Consider the following 18,981-nt stretch of genomic DNA (forward strand, 5'->3'; position numbering starts at 1 on the left):
ACAGTACTCCAGATGTACCTCACCAGGGCTGAATAAAGGAAGAGGATCACATCATCACATCCCTCAACCTGCTGGCAATGCTCTTCCTAATACAATATATCGGACAATAACCAACTTTTACATATTTTACAGAGGCTAATGTTACAAGCATAGGTCACATTTCATCAGCTCTTGTCAAAGCAGTTTCAGTGGAAATGTAAATGTAATTTTATTGTACAGAAGTTTGACATGTAAGTCCATCCAGAGCTGCCCACACATTTTGCACCTTTAACTTCTTAACCTCCTCAAACTATTAAAGAGGGAGATTAAAAGAGCTTTCTTTAAACATAGGAAGCAAATATATATTCATTTATACAAAGATTTGGGGAATTAATTCTTTACCTATGAATTCTCTGTAAGGTAATGTGCAAGTCCTGCAGGGCTATTAAGGGGTAGGTTCCAATTGCACTTTCTTGAAATCTTTCGTGATTGGATTGATTTTGATATGCAAGTCGGGTGTTTTCTGAACTTCAAAAGCACATTTCTGTGGGAGCCCTTAGGGAAATGCAGGTCAATGTGAATTGCTGCTATTTCTTAATCTTCATCCAAGCTGAATTCAAAAACTCTTCTCATGACAGTGCTCTTGCAACCCCTCTCTATGGAGCTAATAGAGCTGGATATGGAGCTAAGGCTGTGCTATTGCTAAGTTTTAGATTCTGCTCAGAGAATGAAGGCAGAATTGAGCTAAAAGCTCATAAGCTATATTTCTGGCTAGTCTGAACCCCCAAAAAGTAGACCTACTCAACCTATGAAAGAACCACCAGGATTTAGTATCCTTGAGCTGATTTTGAAGCTGAATACTTCCATCAAAGAGCTACTCTGTAAAATTATGATAATAAATTTGGATTTAATGTCTTGCAGGAGCAACAAACCCAAAATATCCACTGATTTTGAGCTCGGTTTCAAAAAGGGACGTTACATTAAAATGGAGTTATTTGTTAAAAACAAAATACTAGAATCTTCATAGTCAGCACAGGGACTAGTTAAAGAAACTATGTTGGATTTTGATTGTATGGTTGGGAAAAAATAGTCTTTGAGCACAGATGAAGTTTTAGGCAAAGCACTCTACATGCACATAATACCTTCTTAAGGAAGAAGGACTCTCAGCCCAGAGCAATTTGTACACACGGACACACTGACCAGACCAACTCAGGGAAATCCTTTCAATTCTACATAGAGCCACTTACATAGAAAATAATTTTCTGCTGAGTTAGCTTTTGCATAGCCAGTTATACTATCTAATACTAATTAATCCCAAACATATAGTAAGAGTCCCAATGTGTATAATTTAAGATTACTGACGAGACACATGCTACCATACAGTTTTGATCTCCATTAAATCTGAGCAACTGATCATATTAGGAACAGGACAAGAAGATTTCTTCTTAGGTTATATTCCAAAGAAATGTGGAAATTTTCAGTGGAAAAATCAGCATTTCAAAGAAAAAAATATTTAATTACAATACTAAAAAATTATTTTGTGATACTTTTTACTACTGTTTCACCAAACAACAGAGATAAATCAAGCTGTTTCAACAGAGATAAATCAAGTTTTAGATGTTCAAAAATACTGGGTATTAGAAACAAATATTTTGAGTAGCTTCTAGACATGAATTCTAACATAAGAAGAATGTCTGAACTAGACTTGACTACAGACAAGAGACAAAGTATTCCCTAATACTTTGATTTAATGATTAAAGACTGACCATCTACTTGGACATGACTTGGTATGCAAGCCCAGAGATGCCTTAGCTATAAATATTACCTTTACGATGCATGTCCTCTTATTTCTAGGAAGAAAAAAAAAATATTAATGAAGCATTCTCTAGAATCCACCTACTGTTGTCACTTACAATAAAATGAATGAGAAATTAGGGAAGAAATTCCTTTAATACTGGATTTGCTCCTCTGGTAAGCATTCTGATCAAATTGTGATGACATCTCATGCTCATCTACAGATCTGTTCTTTTGGTTTTTTTCCTTGCAAAATATCCAGAGCACTAAAACTCAGGCAGTCATACAGGCTGTTCACAGTTTTGTTTTTTTTCTTTTTTTGAGAGAAAAACCCATCTTCAATGTAGATTATGCTACCTACATAGAAAAGACTCATCACTGTTCTGTCAGCATAGTTTCCAAACTCCATTTCTCACATAAACCATTCTTCTTTTAACACTATTCTAGTAAGCAAGAATTTCAGAGTGCCTTTTAAACAGATTAAACATTTTGTTCAAGTTCCTCTCAAGTGTCTCTCAATACTGGAAGTAGGGCTATGAAACAATCTTTAAAGGCTTTTAACAATAAATTCCTTATTCACTGATCTTCTGTTGGAGGTGCTACTCTTACTGTTACCAGGTTTGTGTAGTGGAAAATATGACTATCAAAAGCTGCCTGAGATGAACAAAATTATCATGTGGATACTTCATCTGTAATGCAGGTTGCATTGCAGATATGCTCATTTACATTAAAAAAATGTAAGAAGTTCTGTGTAACATCCATGGTTGAGAAAGACAGGAATAGAGGAGATATTTCTCAGAACCTATTTTCTGTCTTTTGCAAAAGCTTTTAATAAATTCTTTAATATCTGGACTCATATGGATGTCCAGCAGAACAATCTGGCCCAACTGTTTAAAGAAGCCACAGAAAGATCAGCAGAAATGCTGATAAAACCCCTGAGTGATGAGAATACCATTTGTTTTCTGACATATTGTTGAATGTTTAACTCAGACTTCTTTTCATGTCCCACAATACTGAGGATTAGAGCTCTCTTCCCAATTATATTGCAAGTATTAAATCTGCTGAGTTTGCTCTTTAGACGGATAAGGTCACTCCCTGTGCCATCTGTGTTCAGAATGAAGAGATCTACTCTGGCCAGCAGTGAGAGGTGATGCTTGGTGGCCCTTTTCAGGTAATACAATGATGTTATGAGAAGCTGAATGGAGCTTATCAAGGTAACAGAATACGCTCAAGGCTGTGTTGGACGACGACAGAAGGGTGTCTCTAACAAATTTCAAAGCAGCTGAGGGAGATTTCAAAGATTGAGGGAGGCACTGGCTAGTAAAGAGAAAACAGCAAGGGGCAATGCAGGTGCTAGAACTCTGGCTTAAAACTCCTGCAGGGTTCCCAGGGCTCACTGTATAAAGTGAAATAAAATATGATCTTGATAGTGCCAGAGGTAGAGAAAAATTTGCACAGTTTTGAAAATAATTGATTCTCATGCTCTATATTTCACCAAAAAACGCTCATGTTCTGAGCTGGCATTTCAACTGCTGTAAAAGCTGTGATGAATGACCACTAGAGGTCATTCAATGAATAGGAAATAATCCAGGCTTTCTGTTGGGTGATGTTCTTACATGGGGTTTATTTTATTTTGTTCTTTCTCACTAACAACATAAGGAATTAACTTTACAAGAGAGCTAAGTAGTACAATTCTGAAGATAAATGACTATCCGTGTGCTGTGTAGGTACACAAGGATATTAGGTAGCTCTATGTCACTGCTGACACTCACAAGTGCTATTGAATTTGATTGGGAACTAGACATACACTTAGAAACCTGAATATTTTGCTGTGTGCTCCTCTGTGTATTTAGGTAATTAACATCCAAAAAATCCTAATTTCAGTGTTCAAAACTTTAAAAATATTTGTCAGTATGACAGATGTCTCTTTTCCATATGATTTAGTCTATTTTGAATTTAAGTACTATATAGTTACCCTATCTTTGTTAGATACAAGAAAGGAAATGTGTATTTTTTATTTAAACAGGAGTAAAACTGATAAACTCTAGACAGAGGGACCTCTAGTGAAGCAGAACTAAAGACAGTATAACTTTGAAGGCATTTTCTCTCCCTATTCCTATTAAAGCCTTTGTTCAATATTTGAAGAAATCTACTTTTTTTCCTTTCTTTTTCCACATCTCTGCCCATGACATTAGGTGGGCAGAAAAAGTCTTGTGGCAAATATGCAAATAAGCTAAACCTGGTGGGATCTCTGAAGTAGGAGTGGAACAGAAGAAGGTTATCAGGCAGGAAGATTCAGAAGTTGCTTAGGGAAGATAACAAAGAGAATAACGAGCAGTTAAAGCTCCTGTCAGATAAGCAAAACATGAAGAAATTATATGTGGCAGTTCTTATCCTAAAGCCAAAGAAGGACCAGCACTTTTTAGCTATTATCCTACTAGGATACTCAAGCTGAGAATGAAAGTGAATGTAAGCTATCAGTTTGTTTTCTTAGGAATGAAAATATACAGAAGATTTTCATGCTGTCAACAATGTCAGGACATAATGTCCCCAGGGCTGTTTTTGCCAAATCACAACTGTTGAAAAGGAAGTTCCTTCCAAGAGTAGATGGTTTTCAATTTAAGTAAATGTAGTGTATATAAATATTTGCAAAGTAATTTATAATGTCTCTCTATTATTGAATTGCTTTCTCACCAACTAGAAGTATTCTACCACTTTGTTTGCTACTCACTTCATACATCATTTAACTTAATGATAGTTTTTGTCATTAGAATTGAAACAAATTTTCTTTAATGAGGAAGACCCCTTTCTCAGAAGTATTTGTAGTACAATTTCTTCTTCAGTCATTTGATTTGTTACAAATTAGAAGTGAACTATTAGAGTGCTTTTCAATAATTTATTGTTCTCAACATGCAAATCCACCTTCTATGAACATGTTTAGGACAAAAAATATGTATCTTGTCTTGAAAAGACCTTTGGACTGCTGACTAGAGGACTGTATCATATGAATAACTACCTGTTGGAAAGAGCTGTAGGAGCCACACTATTTGATTGTCAATGCAACCATGGCATATGTTGAGAATACAACTGATATTTACCCCAGGAATTATTTATTCTAAAGAAATTTTCAGAAAGGTTACTTTAGTTGCCTTTAGCAGTTTTGGGGAAAAAAACGTAATTTAAAGTTCTACTTTTTTTCTAAATGGAGTTAGCAAGTTCCAAGATAACTTTTAAGTAAAATGTTGCCCACAACAACTTGAAAAGATGGGAAAAATGTTCTGTAGAAAAGCGTTAGAAGTGTTATACTGGTGGATACTGTAAGATAGATTGGTGAGTTGCTGCAGAACCGTTAACTTTGAAATGTAGCTTTGTATGAATCACCACTGAAAAAGTGAAACATTGAAGGTTTCCAGAAAAGAATAGTCTCCTTGTTAGAAAAGAGGACTAGGATGATGAAATGTGTACTGGGAGGGAAAAAAGTAATTTATACATTATACTTCCACTATTTGTTGTTCCGTATCAGACTTGTTGACATAAGTTTTGGTGGACTACACAGAACTACTGAAGCCATGTAGATGCCAAACATCCTGGAAAAATGAATGCTTTAAATAGGTCTGCAAAATTACTATTTGACTAATTTTTTATAAGTTTTTTGGCTTGTCATCCTGTGTTTCAATTTATCCTTCTGTAACATATGAAAAATCATTCTTTTTACCATAGCTGCTTAATTTAAGGTAAAATGCTTTGAAACCAAAGACTCCTTATATACCTAAAGTATCACTATATCATATATATGCAATAAAGTTATTCTACGATGGTGGCATTTACTAGTACAGAATTATAAAATGTATTTTGGTGGAGAACACTCAAAGGCCAAAGTTACCAGAGATTCAAAACACATTTCTAATTCAGTTTAAAAGGTGCTTAAATACAGCAACTCAAGACCAGGGAAAACCTTTCTCTAATCTAAAATATTTAATTAAACTCCAGACATTTTCCTGAAAGCTAAAAATATTGAATTATTTGCCAGATGTGCAACTCTGAAGCAACTTTAACTGAAATACTTTCTTTGAGGTATCTCTAATTAACTTAGAATTCATGTTTTCAGAATAACTGCTTCAATCCCCAGTGGGATACAAAATCAACCAGAGTTTAGAGCAGAGCTGCTGCACGTTGTCTTGGTGATACCTTGACCCTAGAGCTGGTCAATTCCTGTGTCCCCTCTTCAGGTTAAAGGTGGCAGCAGCAGCATTCAGTTGACTGGTTTGTTAACCAAGAGCTGACTTGGTTCCCAAGGAGCAGTTTCTCCCCTTGGTGCCTTGGGCAGGTGCTGGTCTCAGCCTGATTTTACTGTGGCTTTCTGGTCAGAGTGACACAGGGAACAGCTTGTGAAGTGCTTGTACTTGGATCTCACACTGACTCAAGCTGAACAGATGATTAGTGCACTTAATCAAATCAAAAGGAGCTGAAGGTTTTAGCCCTTTTAAAGAGGCTTTCAGCCCAGCAGCTAACAGGAGATGAGTCTCTAAATGCTACAGTAATCATTTATTTCCTTTTATTCCTTTTGATGTCCAAGAACAATACTATTTGCTATGCTGACCTGCAAAATTGAAACAGAAGAAAAACAACAAAAAAAGACCTGACAGTTTGACTGTTTTCTGTAGGCACAGTCAGTTTCGGTTAGACCCATTTGTCTGGTGACCTTGACTCCTCTCTAACTCCTTAAAAATTCTCTCTTGTGACTACAGACAATGTAAAAATTGGAGAAATAGTTTTATAAAGGTCTTAAAAACAGAGACCTTTCAAACTTTTTCAACTTCTAAAACTCATTGGAGTAATCTTTTGAGTCACTAGTATTCCCTAACTGTAGAGCTAAATGGCATGTCAAGGGACACCTGTGGAAAAAGATCACAGATTATTCTGAAAAAGACTGAAATATCTTGGACAAACTCTTCAACAAGTAGAGCAGATGGGCTTGCATCCAGAATCTATCATTTCATTCATCAACACCAGCTAATGCTTCCAGGCTAGTGCCTGGCTGTTCAGAAAAGCTTAAATTTTGAATTGAGGGAAGAAATCCTGAAAAAAAATGTAATACCAAGAATGATACCTTGGAGGCATTCAGGATATACTGGGGCAGGAGAAGAATAAAAAGAGGTCCTTTCATTACCATGTGAAGAATGGAAAGAAAAGGAGGCAAAAAACTAGGAGAGAAGTACCTGGCACGAAAATTTTCCTGAAATTTCTATGTGTAAAATGTCTCAGCAAAAATGAATCATTACTTCATGAGCACTGTAATCATGTGTCCTTATCATGAATCTTTCTTTCTTGTAATATCTTTCTGCCCTAAACAGTTCTAATCATATCAAGCTTCCTCCCAATATAAAATGGTTCATTTAATATAGAATCCAATCAGATAAGTTGTATGACTGTTAAAAATTGTTATGAATATACTGAATATACTGTGTCTATGTGGAAAACATTTGTACTCATGTACCTGTTATAAGGGTTAGAGTAACCTGATTATGAATTGTGTTATCTCAAAACATTGATTGCAAGCCCATATGCCATTTTTATACCTGCATTTTGAAGCAGAACTCAAAGGGAAGTTGGCCTAAGATTGTAACATTTTGAGTATTATCTTTTATAAAAGGAGATACTTGTTTTACAGGACACCCTTTCTGGTCTGCAGCAGGAGAAAAGGATGGGGTATTTAAGCTACAAATTACCTGGTTGCCTAAGGTGATGACTAAGATAAAGTATTTTGGAAGAGGGGCTGAGAATGTAAAGAATATTAAGAACTAACCTACATGGGCATTTTCACCCAAAGCAGGTAGAGAAATTGCAGGAAGAAGTCCTGTCACATTGAACAGATAGACTTCTAATAATTTGAAATTTAAAAGTGAATTGCATTTAGATAATGTTTTTTTTTACCAATAAATCTGCTACCTTGTAAATAAGAGAGTTCATATTTTAGTTCTTTTGCAGTTCACTAAGTCTTTACCTTCACACCTATGTATGCCCAAAGAACTGAAACATAACCCCAAATGTCAAATTCTTCTTGAAAGTGCACTTAAACAAGAAAAAAAAAAAGCCTGAAGAGCCAACAACAGGGATGGAAGTCAGATTGTTGAACTCTATGTTCAGTTTCTGAGGGGAGCACCAAAGTTTGTACCTCACAATACCAACACAAATTAAGCACCTGGACTCTATATAGACTCCAGAAGCTTAATACATACCAGGCCCAGTGGCAGTGGACAGGGAGCAAACAGATAATCTGGTAAATGTCCAAGGGACAGACTGACCTGATTTGTGGCAGCATGAATTTCTGTGTTACATTGTGTTTCATTTGGTCATGACAGGTGAGCCTGCAGTTTGTTCAACATTTCTGAATCTTTATAAAGGTTATGTCTATATATGGCCTTTGAAATCCACGGTTTAAAATGTATTCATTGGCAAGCTAATTCCCACAAAGGACTCTGGTAATGTTCAACAGAATGCCTAATAGTAATTAGAGAAATCTCATGAGATCTATTTATTGTGGTGAATAATTTATCACATTAACATTATTGCCCAGAGTTGACTTTAATGATATAAAATACAGTCATGAAAGAAAAAGAATTTTTAAGCAGTGTGTTTTTGTTCTCTAGAAAAGTGTGCTGCAGAACAATTTTTCAAGATGTTACAGGAGAAGGAAAAATAAAGGTCACAGTAATTTGAAAAAAAAAAAGAGAACATTTGAATAGAAGGAATATTTGAATAGGAAGCAAAATGGAAGAAGTTAAATAGAAAACAAAGAAAGTTTTGAATTTGTAAAGCAAGGTGTACCTTTTGCAGAATCATATCTATATTCATATGCAAATTTTCCTTTATAGAAACCCTTCCATCTTGTTAGTCTGTAAATAAAAGCAGATGATCAATATTAAATTAATTGGAATACAAATATTCCTATACAGAACCATCCTTTCAAGAAAACTGTTCTTCCTGAGCTAATTTTAGAGACAAACATCAGTGCTCCATAAACATTATCTCAACACTTCCAGTGTTTACATATTCACTGATGATTAAATACCATAGTTGTTTTGACTAGGAAAAATGGTTACACCTGGGTTTAGCTTGCCACATGTAAATATCATCTATATATCTCAATTGGCATTTAATTAGCTACCTAAATTCAATCTACCATACAGAGTGGCAGAAGCATGAGGATTAGTTGGTTAGGTTCTAAGCCAAAAGGTTTCTATATAGAATTTTAATTTCGATAACTTACCTGAATAATTACATCTTGAGATAAGGCAACTTTAAAATCTTTCTCTGTAGGAACTGGCAGAGCAGAGTGGAGAGCATGATCTTACTAGAACAAGGTAGAGTATTGCCACAGGATTGTTCAATGCATATTTCAACAAACTTTTTTACTTTTTTTTTTGGTTTTTTTTGAGTTGGTGGGGGGTGAAGATTTGAAGAATTTTGTCATAGAAAGGTAACCTGCAATGAACAGGGGAAGGATCATGACAGGAAATACATTTCTTGTTTATGTTACTGTTAACAATTGTAATCTCCTTCAATTAACCAAAATAAAAAATATACTTGGACAGAGATGAAGTGCCTTCTAACTGAATCATTCTAATTTTGCTTAATAAGCTTTTCTTTATCCTCTAGAGCATCTTTAGTGCTTTATTAAAATTCTTTTATTTAAGAATAGTATTTTCCCAGGACACTCATTAGACTTAGTTTTAACCCACATTGATTTTAGTTGCTTAGCTTGGTAAAGGTCTTACTTGACTTCATCCAGAACATGATTTCAAAGCTGGCTACCTGCTATGGGGCAGGCTCCATTTGATCCTTAACCTTTGTGCTTAGTCCCTTTGATCTGGTTAAACTGACCTGTCCCATAGAATTAATTGATTTCTTGCTGCTACTCAACATTCACCTTGCCTAATGTGCTGATAACCATCTCTATTCCATCGCATTCTAAATATTTGTCTACATATACAGCTTTTCAGTAGAGTTAGAGTGACCAGTCCCCATTGTGGGGAGACGGGATTTACCAGCAGAAGTTCTTGTTTCTGAGTCTGGTTTACATAGTAGCTGTTCTGTCCTGATTTTTTTTTCTGTTTTGAATTGGTAGAGCTAAAAATGAATGAGGGGGCCTTTGTGGAACCTGTCATTATGGCACTCAGTGAAAATTGCACCAGATGAAAGCCTAGAGCAACTATTACAAGAAACCACATAAGAACTACTCTGTGTATATTTACACAGCAGCATATAAAATTTTATTCAGATCTGAAATATGAGTATGACCTTCATAATCTTCCTGTATAATTTGAAAGCATAGAAGTACAGTTTAATGCATCTTTTTTAGCTCAGAAAACACAGTTTTCTCAGAGAATTTCTTAGGTTTCTTGGGAAATTTCCCGAAGTTATAACTAAGGAGGTATGGGTTAACCTGTCAAAAACAGAAGAGAAGAAAGGAAAAAGCAAAGATGAGCAACTTACACACCTGTCTTTAAACAATCCCAAGAAAGTCCTGTGTCTGTGTATTTCAGGGAAGTGTAGAACCTGAACTTTGCATTAAACCAAACTATAAAGCCAGTCATTTCTTTTTACAGACACTGTGTCATGAGAGGGCTCAAACCACAAGGTTGGTTGACATATCTTTCGTAAAGAAGAATAATTTGTTTGATATGTAGAACACAACTTCTCACAGACTTTCCTCTGCACTTTAAACAATGCAAGCTTTTCAAGTTATTTACTCTGAAAAAATGTAGTTGAGCTCCAGGAGGTGGTTTTTTTATGGCCTCACACCACATAAGAATCATACTGCAAAGAAAAAAAAGAGCAAGCATTTTGTACCAAGGTCACACAGTGATGTATCTTCTGACTGAAGTAAAACATGAGATCAACAGTCTCCACACAATGTAACTCACACCCTCCTCCACAATCCATGCTCCTCAGAGTCTATACAGTTTGGCAGATTGGGATAATGTCCTTTACTCCCCACTTCAGCCTCACCCTTTCTATCTAAGACTATAATTTTCAGGCCACTGGCTTGAAGGGCTCTTTTGTAGACCTAACATTTATAGCAACTCGTGTGATATATCTATACAAGCCAATCCTCTCTTCAGAATCTGTAATCTCTCACTTCAGAGCTCATATTTGAAGCCCTTGATTCACTGTGATTTAAAATGAGACTTTGAAGCAAACTGCATTCTTTGGCAATGAGGAAACCCACAGGCTTTGGGCCCTTTTGATCCATTTGTCTGGTGCCTAGCAAAGCAGACGCCTTCTTCATCTTAATAGCTATGTCCCTGAAATAGCAGACACGGTACACACTGACCTCCTATTTACATTTCAGGACATTAACCAAAGAAACCAAACATCAGGAGAAATGGTGTTCAAAGATGTAGAATAAGCTACTGCATCTCCTTGAATACCACAGTTGAGAAAGGCAGGCATCAGACCAGGAGAGCTTCCTTTTCATATTCTCTGGCTTCAGGAAAGACAGCTCCAGATCTGTGTGTTAATAGAGTAAGACAGACAAATATATGAGAGAGTCAGAACCTAGTAAAAAATACTAAAGCCTCCCATATTACCAGATAATGGTCAAAATTTAAACACATGATTTTTAGAAATTCTAACTTGACATGCTTTCTTTGCTAACCAAAAATCAGATTTCTCTGGAGTCATCACTGGTAATGCTAAGTGGCATAATTTACAGTGGGTATCACAAAGAAAAATCCAGTTCTCAAGGCAAGGAGCAGAAGTTCAGATTCATTCTTGAAAATTTTGCAGTTCTCATTTTTCATTCCTTTTTTTACAGCATAAGGCAATTATTATTGTTTGAAATTATTGTTTTATCCTAGAATAGCATGTTTATATAAGTTTGAGATATATGTTGTAATAATCTAAATGAAAAGTTTTACTGTTCACATTAAAAGATATGAGGATGGCAGTGTCAGATGTCTGAGCTCTGCGGTGGTCTGACAAAACAGAAAGAATTAATTTTAAATATCTGCTATGGAGTAAGATTTGTACCATATGTAGTACAGCTGATGAGAATACCCTAAGCTTCATTTTCACTTGTGCTTCTTAGAAATTCCAACAAGATTCTCCAGAATGCTGGTCAGTCAGAACACTGCATATCTTTCCTGTTTTGGTGTAGATCCAGGAAAAAATATCATGTTAATTACAGAATATATTTGAGAAGGTTAAGATAATATACACAACTGAAAAAAGTATTACTTTTTAAGAACATAGCATATGATAGTGAAGAATGATTCAGACCAAACTAATTAGTCATTCTTATGGTAAATCACAGTGACTTCAAGTAACACAGACTAGGAAAACCAGGCATTTCAGCAATTAACTTAAGTGAGATACAGTTACAGCAAGGCTCTTCCTTCTACTCCCCAGTTTAGATACAATCCCTGTGAATCTGCTGACCATTGGCACACAGCCAAGTTCTGCATAGCTGTTGCTTCAGGAACCCCAGTTTTGCTCCTAATAGCACATTACTCCTTACAAAGCTTATTTTTGTAATGACAATTTTTTTTTTTACTCTGTTCCTTTGCCTGAAATGGTGAACTGAACAACAGAGGGGTATCTAAGTGAATGAGGCAAGTATTACATCATATTACTAAAGATGAGCAAATGGAGTATGGAAGAGGAAAGGAAGTAACTAATTAAACTACAACTCTATTAAGATGACTTTGATATTATGAAAGGTTTAAAAACACACAGCATGGGAAAGAACAATTAACACATCCACATAAATGGAAATTTGAAACAGTGAAGGATAAAAAATCATTTTATGTCAAACAGACTATGAGAGATCTACCTAGTGGCATTCTACCAGATAAAAACAATGCCTTTTTTTTCCAGCTTACCTTATTAAACCATTTATACATTAGTCCATCAGATATTAGCCCACAATGGGAAAAAGGCTTCACTGTGAGATAAAATAATAATTTAGAGGAAAGAAATTAACTGAAATCAGATCAAAATTACAAAGAAAACCACAAATTCCTTGATGTTGGACTGACTCTACTGTCTTCACAAATACAAAGATTCAATCTATTGCATTGAAAGGGAAAGTGTATGTTTGGAGTAAAGTTACCAGCAGAATTTTCTAGGATTAGCTTGGAGACTAAAAATAGCAGATAGTATCATGGCTAATTTTGGTACAGCGTGTGTGCTTATGACATTTTCTGATGACAAAGTCTGGAGGCAGTGTCAAACTAGAAAAGGCTTGGAATATCATACAGGTCATTGAACTTCAGTTACTGAAAGGGGATGAGGTTGGAGTGTACAAAGTGCATGGTTGCAGCTTGGAATTAATAACAGGAATTTTCTATTACCAGATGAGAGTTCATAGTTTAGAAAAGATAACTAGGTAAAAAAAACCTAGTAAATATATCTGTTGCAGCAAAACTACATACTACTAGGGAGCTATGAAACCCTCCCCTAAAAAGGATTTATCTTATTTAGTTTATTACCTTACTTCATTTAGCTTGTTCCCTTCATTTCATTATTGACATTATTATACATTACAATATCATTATTTAATGAAAATCTGTGAAAATATTTGTTTATTATTTCTCTTCAGTTATACTGGGGATAAAGCAAGGCAAGAGAAACACTAAAAGGAAAGATACTTGAAGTAGAACTTCATCATAACGTGAAACCATCTGACAAAATTGCCATGAAAATTTATCACAGAGATTCAAAAGGTTTCCAATTGTTGGGGACATAAAGTGGTGCAACAATTTCCCAATAGGAGTGTGGGGGCAAAAACCCCAAACCCGTTTTAAGATGAAAGCTTGGTAAATTTACAAATGGGGTTGTACAACCTGTTTAACTGCTGCAGGGAAGGAACTAGACTCCATCGTCCATGAAATACTTTCTCATCCTGTGTTCTGTTTAGAAATAAAGCAGATGAGAAAGCTTCAGCAATGGAAGAAGCACAAGGCAAAATGGACATTTCATTCCAAACATAAAGGAACAAAACTTAAATGAAAAGTTGCCGTGATCTGATCACCTGAACCTATGTCAGCTGGCAAAATGGCAAACTCTCTTACTTGGAGATTTGGAAAATGTTCCTATTCTGTTTCCTTCACAGCATACCCTGCTGCTCTTCCAACTACAGCTCTGGGATGTTTCCAAAGCTGCTAAGGGAGATAAATTTTTGTCTTCTCTTAGCAGTTCTACTTTTGTTTCCGTTACAGTGTTTTCACTACACGGATAGTCGAAAGCCAAAACCTCTCTCGGTAAGTCTCCTGTATACCTTGAACTCCCCCAGTTTGCTCCCCAGTGATATTCCCTATGTAGCAACAGTTTTCAAGTCCTAGACCAAGCGTGTTTGGCAGCACGGAGAGGAGGTTCTGTAATTTATGTACCCATGACACCTTTCCACAGCTGCACAAGTCTGACGTTTTTGTTTGCCCCAAAGCTTAGCTGTTTTTGCAAAGAAGTGCAGTTAGTCCAATAAAAAGCAATTCTCTTTATAAACCTTGCCTTGAGCATTGAGTAAACAACAGGGCAAAGTCGAGACCTAAAAGCAGTTCTCAAATACCCTTTTTTTAACAACAGAAGCAATTCTCAGCTAACTCCTGGCCGAATTTTCACCCTCGGCCTTTGGCTCTGCATTTTGGTGCCCTTATTTCCCTGAGTGCTTGTCGCTGGCTGTCGCCAGCTGGCACAGTTGCGCTGCCAGTTGCAACAGCCATGCCCTCACAGGAGTGACTTCCCCTCGGACGGCCTTTCCTCCCGTCTCTCCAGTCCAAGATACGCAGAACTCCTTTGGGTCGGTGCCTGGCATAGGCAGCGGCTCAGAGGGGGCACCTCCAGCCGAGCTCCGGGCTCAGCGACCTCGCCTGGCTTCGCTGCCGGCCCGACCCCGCTGCCGGCCCGACCCCACTGCTCCCGGCCCGCCTTGGGCGGCCCCGCGGCGGCTGCTGGGGCAGGGCCGGGCAGAGGGGCAGGGACACGGCCGGGGCCGCAGCCTGTGCCCAGCCCGGCCCGGGGCACGGCCGGGGCCGCAGCCTGTGCCCAGCCCGGCCCGGGGCACGCCCGGGGCCGCAGCCTGTGCCCAGCCCGGCCCGGGGCACGCCCGGGGCCGCAGCCTGTGCCCAGCCCGGCCCGGGGCACGCCCGGGGCCGCAGCCTGTGCCCAGCCCGGCCCGGGGCACGGCCGGGGCCGCAGCCTGTGCCCAGCCCGGCCCGGGGCACGGCCGGGGCCGCAGCCTGTGCCCAGCCCGGCCCGGGGCACGGCCGGGGCCGCAGCCTGTGCCCAGCCCGGCCGGGGGCGGCCTGCGCCGCTGAAAGAGAGTGAGTGGCGATTGCGGTGCCTCAGGAATGAGAACCTCACCCCTTCCTTCTTATCGCTAGTTAAACCCTCCAACGCAAAGCCGAGTTACTCGTTGTCCCCTCAAAACATCGGCTGGTTTATCCACGACTCCTCTCTGTGTGTTCCTGCAACTTGTGCTTTTCCACAGAACTATTTCACTGCAAGGTCACGGCTTGTAAACTCTCCGTGTGGTCTCCTCAGGCAGCCAAATGTGCAGGCTGCACATTTATTTTAAGGAGAATGGGAAAAGCATTTGATTACAAAGGATGCTCAAGCTGGCCTCTTTAATTTTGATTCCTTCCCACTTGAAGCTATAAATACAGCTGAAGATTACAAAGGGTTGTAAAGTAAATACCAAAAGACAACATTTACAATTTTCCACACAGCTACACCCTAAACCCATAATATAAGGAAATCTGTCCAAAACTTTGAAGTACTATTATAGTTTGTTATATGACAAAACACTGGGATTTCTATGTATTTATTTAGCCACCTGCCACTCCTCACCAAGTTTTCAAATCCATTTGTTTGCTATATAGCTAAACAGTGTCAAGGAGAATTGTATTTTGTACTTGAATTACAAAAACAGTAACCAAAAGCAAAATCACACTAATTATTTTTGACTTGTACTTGTACTTTTTGACTTGTACTTGGATGATAAAATCAAAATACATTTTTAATCTAATTTTTTTTTTTGGTGGGGAGAGAGAAACCTTTGATCTGATACACCTATTTTCTCTTTTTCCCCTCACACTGGATGTTATTCCTATGACTCCACCAAAAAACTTTTAAATTTTAAAAGTAATTTTTACCTCAGTTCCCATTATTAAAAAAATCAAAACACAAAAAAGACAGACTAGTAGTACTTCTGCTCATTTGGAAGCACATTGAAGGCAGCAGTTGATACAGGTGATCTAATTTAACCAAAGGATATAATAAAGCAAAACTGAGTATTAAGGTTTCCTTTCCTTTCCCTGTTTAAATTCACTATGATCCAGACTGTAGCATGTCATGTCTTCCAAAACCAGATTCTAATATTGCAGCTGATAGAAATATATTTGCAGACCAGATTTCTGTTGTTCATGTGTTAGAAAATCTTCAGGTTGCCTACTTTCTGTTTTAATCTGTTTTTTTCCACAGTTTATCTCATTTGCAGTTCCCTGTGATGTTCCCAACCTAAGCAAATTTGCACTCTTGGTTAAGATAAACACACTACGTTCTGATTTCACTTTAGAATATTATCCGCATATTTACCTCAATATGAGGTAAATCTCAGAGCTCTTCTAGTATACATTGGTCTACTGAAGTTTATGGAAACACCTTAACCAATCTGAATTATCTCAGCAAGGTGCTGGCTGAAGGATGCTTATGGTAAAGTTTTCCAGCAGGAGAGGACTTGATATTTACTATGTGACACAACTTTTCTTCTTTGCTACATTTATAAGAAAGCTTTTTGGTTTATCATGAAAAGCTTGAGTAGCTTTTCATTAAAAAGCTTGGAAGTCATGTGAAGCTTGGCTGCTAAGGATTTGAGGAAAGCTAAAACAAAATGTTTGGCTTAAACACTGGATTGCAGTGGTGTGTTCTTGGAACAAGAACAAAAATATTTAGCTATTAAATGAAAATATTTTTAATTACAGAAAAAAATCACAATGAGTTTGTGATGCCTGTTTGAAGCCTTGCATCTACAGAAATGCAGTAACAGTAAATTTCAAATGTTTCCGTCAGAAGGTTACTATGGGTTTAAAGGAATTCTTAGTGCAAATAATTCTACTGTATTTTATGAATTCTTCCTAATCTTAGTAGAAGCTATGTTGCTGCATTTCAAGTAGTTCTGACAATTACTCTCTTGTCTCTGCAGGTAAAATTTGTACTATGAATCTAAAAATTACTAAAATTGTAGTGTAATGTGCATAGGTATGTGGCAGCATTGATAGACATGTCGTGCAGACATCCCCGTGTATCGTGGTATTTTTTAAAAAGGAGGTATTTATAGGCAAGCTAACCTGAAGTTTAGTGTTTCTGCAATGGAAAGTTGCAGCTAGCAAAGAGCACACAAATTGTCTCTTCTGCAATTTTAGAAAAGAAGGGAGTAATACTGAACCAGTTTAAACCACTAAACCAACTGCAATTACTCAAATAATTTACTGAGATTATTCAGGAGCATAAGTGGGGGTGCTTGTGAATGTGCCTTAGGATTTATCATACCCATCAGGAGTTCTCAGTTGCCAGGGAAGAGAGTAGAAATTTCCAATAGTATGGCTCTCCCTATACCATGTATATATTAAACTCAACGTTGAATTAATGGAATTGTGGCATGCTACTAATAGTGCATATCAGATCACCATCTAAAATGATTGAGAATATTTGAACTTTAATAAATGTAGCTATGAAGATGAAACAAAGATGACCCTCCACAGAGCTCAGAGAAAGACTTCAGGAATAATACTTTCCTTATGTCTTTCAATGTTCCTTATTAGATGGCTGAAGAAGGTATTTTTTGGAAAGCAATACTCCTCCAAATACTGATCCCACCTAAAAACTTCTCAACTTGGTAACTGGTGCAGCCAAAATATTATTTATGTGCACACTGAACCACTTTAAAAACAGTCAAGAGAAATGTTCTGTGTTGAAGAACACCACTGACAGCAATCCAGATTGTAAGATTTCCCTTTCAATACCAAAAATTAAGTGGGTGCTACAGACTGCGAGGAAAAAATTCAAATTGACTCACTTCAAAGTGAGAGACTGTTTGCTACTGTTTACTAATTTCAGTGTCAGATTATTTTAATTTGAAGGTGTACCTCATTGCCTCTTTCAGGACAAAGAAAATAAACTGCTTTTGACATGTTCTTCAGAAAACCCAGTTCTGTCTGATAGGGTAAGTTTCATCTCATTTAACTTTGGTTGAGAATATATCAGAACTAAACTAGTTGCCTGCTCTTCTGCTGTGGTTATAAGAAAGAGAAGAGAAAATATTTATCTAAGCTTCTTTTGAATGGCGTGTGTTAATTTCAGTCTTTTTACATTACGCAGAGAAAGCCCTACAGTAAATACCAACTAAATTTTCGAAAGCCAGACCAGACATGATGAATTTCATAGTCTGCAACTTGGCTGAATCTCTTTCATATGAAGAGTAACAATTTTGGAACACAGCTTTAATCCTTCAAGAGTTAGCTGCATGAATGTCTGTGTATATATATATATATATATATATACACATATTTAACAATAAATAAAAGTATTTAATATATAGATATTGACTTTATAATGAAGAATATGTAGAACCAGGCAATCCAAGAGAAGTTTGCAATAGGGCATTTAAGTCAAATAGTAAACCATAGCAATTTGAATAAGGTTGATCTATTTTTATCTTTATAAATGTGATCTATCTAAAGGCAAGTTACATAGGAGTTTATGAAGTAACTGAAAAATAAGGGGCTTTGTATTGTAGTAATTAACATAAATTTTATTCATCTCTTCCCTCCTGCAGGTCTTTCCAAACATGCTTCACTGAAATGGAGGGTGAGTAAAAACCAGTTCAACAGTGCAGCTTTAATTATAGTAACATGAATTGTATTATGTTAAAGCAGTACAGAGGGTTATGTTAGATCTGGAGCAATACATAACAGGAAAGTAAAAAAAAAAAAAAACAAAAAAACCACACCAAACAGCAACAAAATGGAACAGTACAGACTATGCTTGCAGATTCTAAACACTGAAAGACTCTCCGTAGCACAAACTGAAATCCTGAGAAGTTAATGGTGTCAAGGCATCTTGAGAAACACCTTTAAATTCAGCTGGTTTTCAGCTTTACCATTGTCACAGAGTAATAGTGTTTTATATGTAAGATTTTGTGATATA

The 18,981-nt window shown here is 37.1% G+C and overlaps 1 protein-coding gene and 1 long non-coding RNA gene across 8 annotated transcripts in view; one reads left to right on the forward strand and one right to left on the reverse strand.

Moving 5' to 3' along the window:
* Positions 1–4,682: 4,682 nt before the first annotated feature.
* LOC128786630 (uncharacterized) lies at positions 4,683–14,767 on the reverse strand. 3 transcript variants are annotated; one of them, XR_008430376.1, is made up of 9 exons: positions 14,507–14,767; positions 13,623–13,688; positions 12,660–12,721; positions 11,809–11,921; positions 11,111–11,286; positions 10,274–10,593; positions 9,044–9,258; positions 8,602–8,669; positions 4,683–6,373 (listed from the first exon to the last, which is right to left on the reverse strand). It is a non-coding gene; the product is annotated as an uncharacterized LOC128786630 (long non-coding RNA). The 3 variants fall into 3 exon arrangements; XR_008430374.1 differs by lacking the exon at positions 4,683–6,373 and having other exon boundaries at positions 8,367–8,669; XR_008430375.1 differs by lacking the exons at positions 4,683–6,373; positions 14,507–14,767 and adding an exon at positions 13,851–14,139 and having other exon boundaries at positions 8,367–8,669.
* Positions 14,257–18,981, forward strand: part of SGMS2 (sphingomyelin synthase 2) — a 60,810-nt gene continuing 56,085 nt past the window's right edge. For 4 of the 5 annotated variants that reach the window (XM_053939983.1, XM_053939981.1, XM_053939986.1 and 1 more), the window contains exons 1-3: positions 15,015–15,098; positions 17,939–17,998; positions 18,611–18,642. The gene's annotated coding sequence lies outside the window, so the exon portion shown is untranslated. Of the gene's footprint in view, positions 14,576–15,014; positions 15,099–17,938; positions 17,999–18,610; positions 18,643–18,981 lie in introns of those variants that run through there. The other variant, XM_053939982.1, reaches the window with a different exon arrangement.

The sequence above is a fragment of the Vidua chalybeata genome, chromosome 4, assembly GCF_026979565.1.
Source record: "Vidua chalybeata isolate OUT-0048 chromosome 4, bVidCha1 merged haplotype, whole genome shotgun sequence".
Lineage (NCBI taxonomy): Eukaryota > Metazoa > Chordata > Aves > Passeriformes > Viduidae > Vidua > Vidua chalybeata.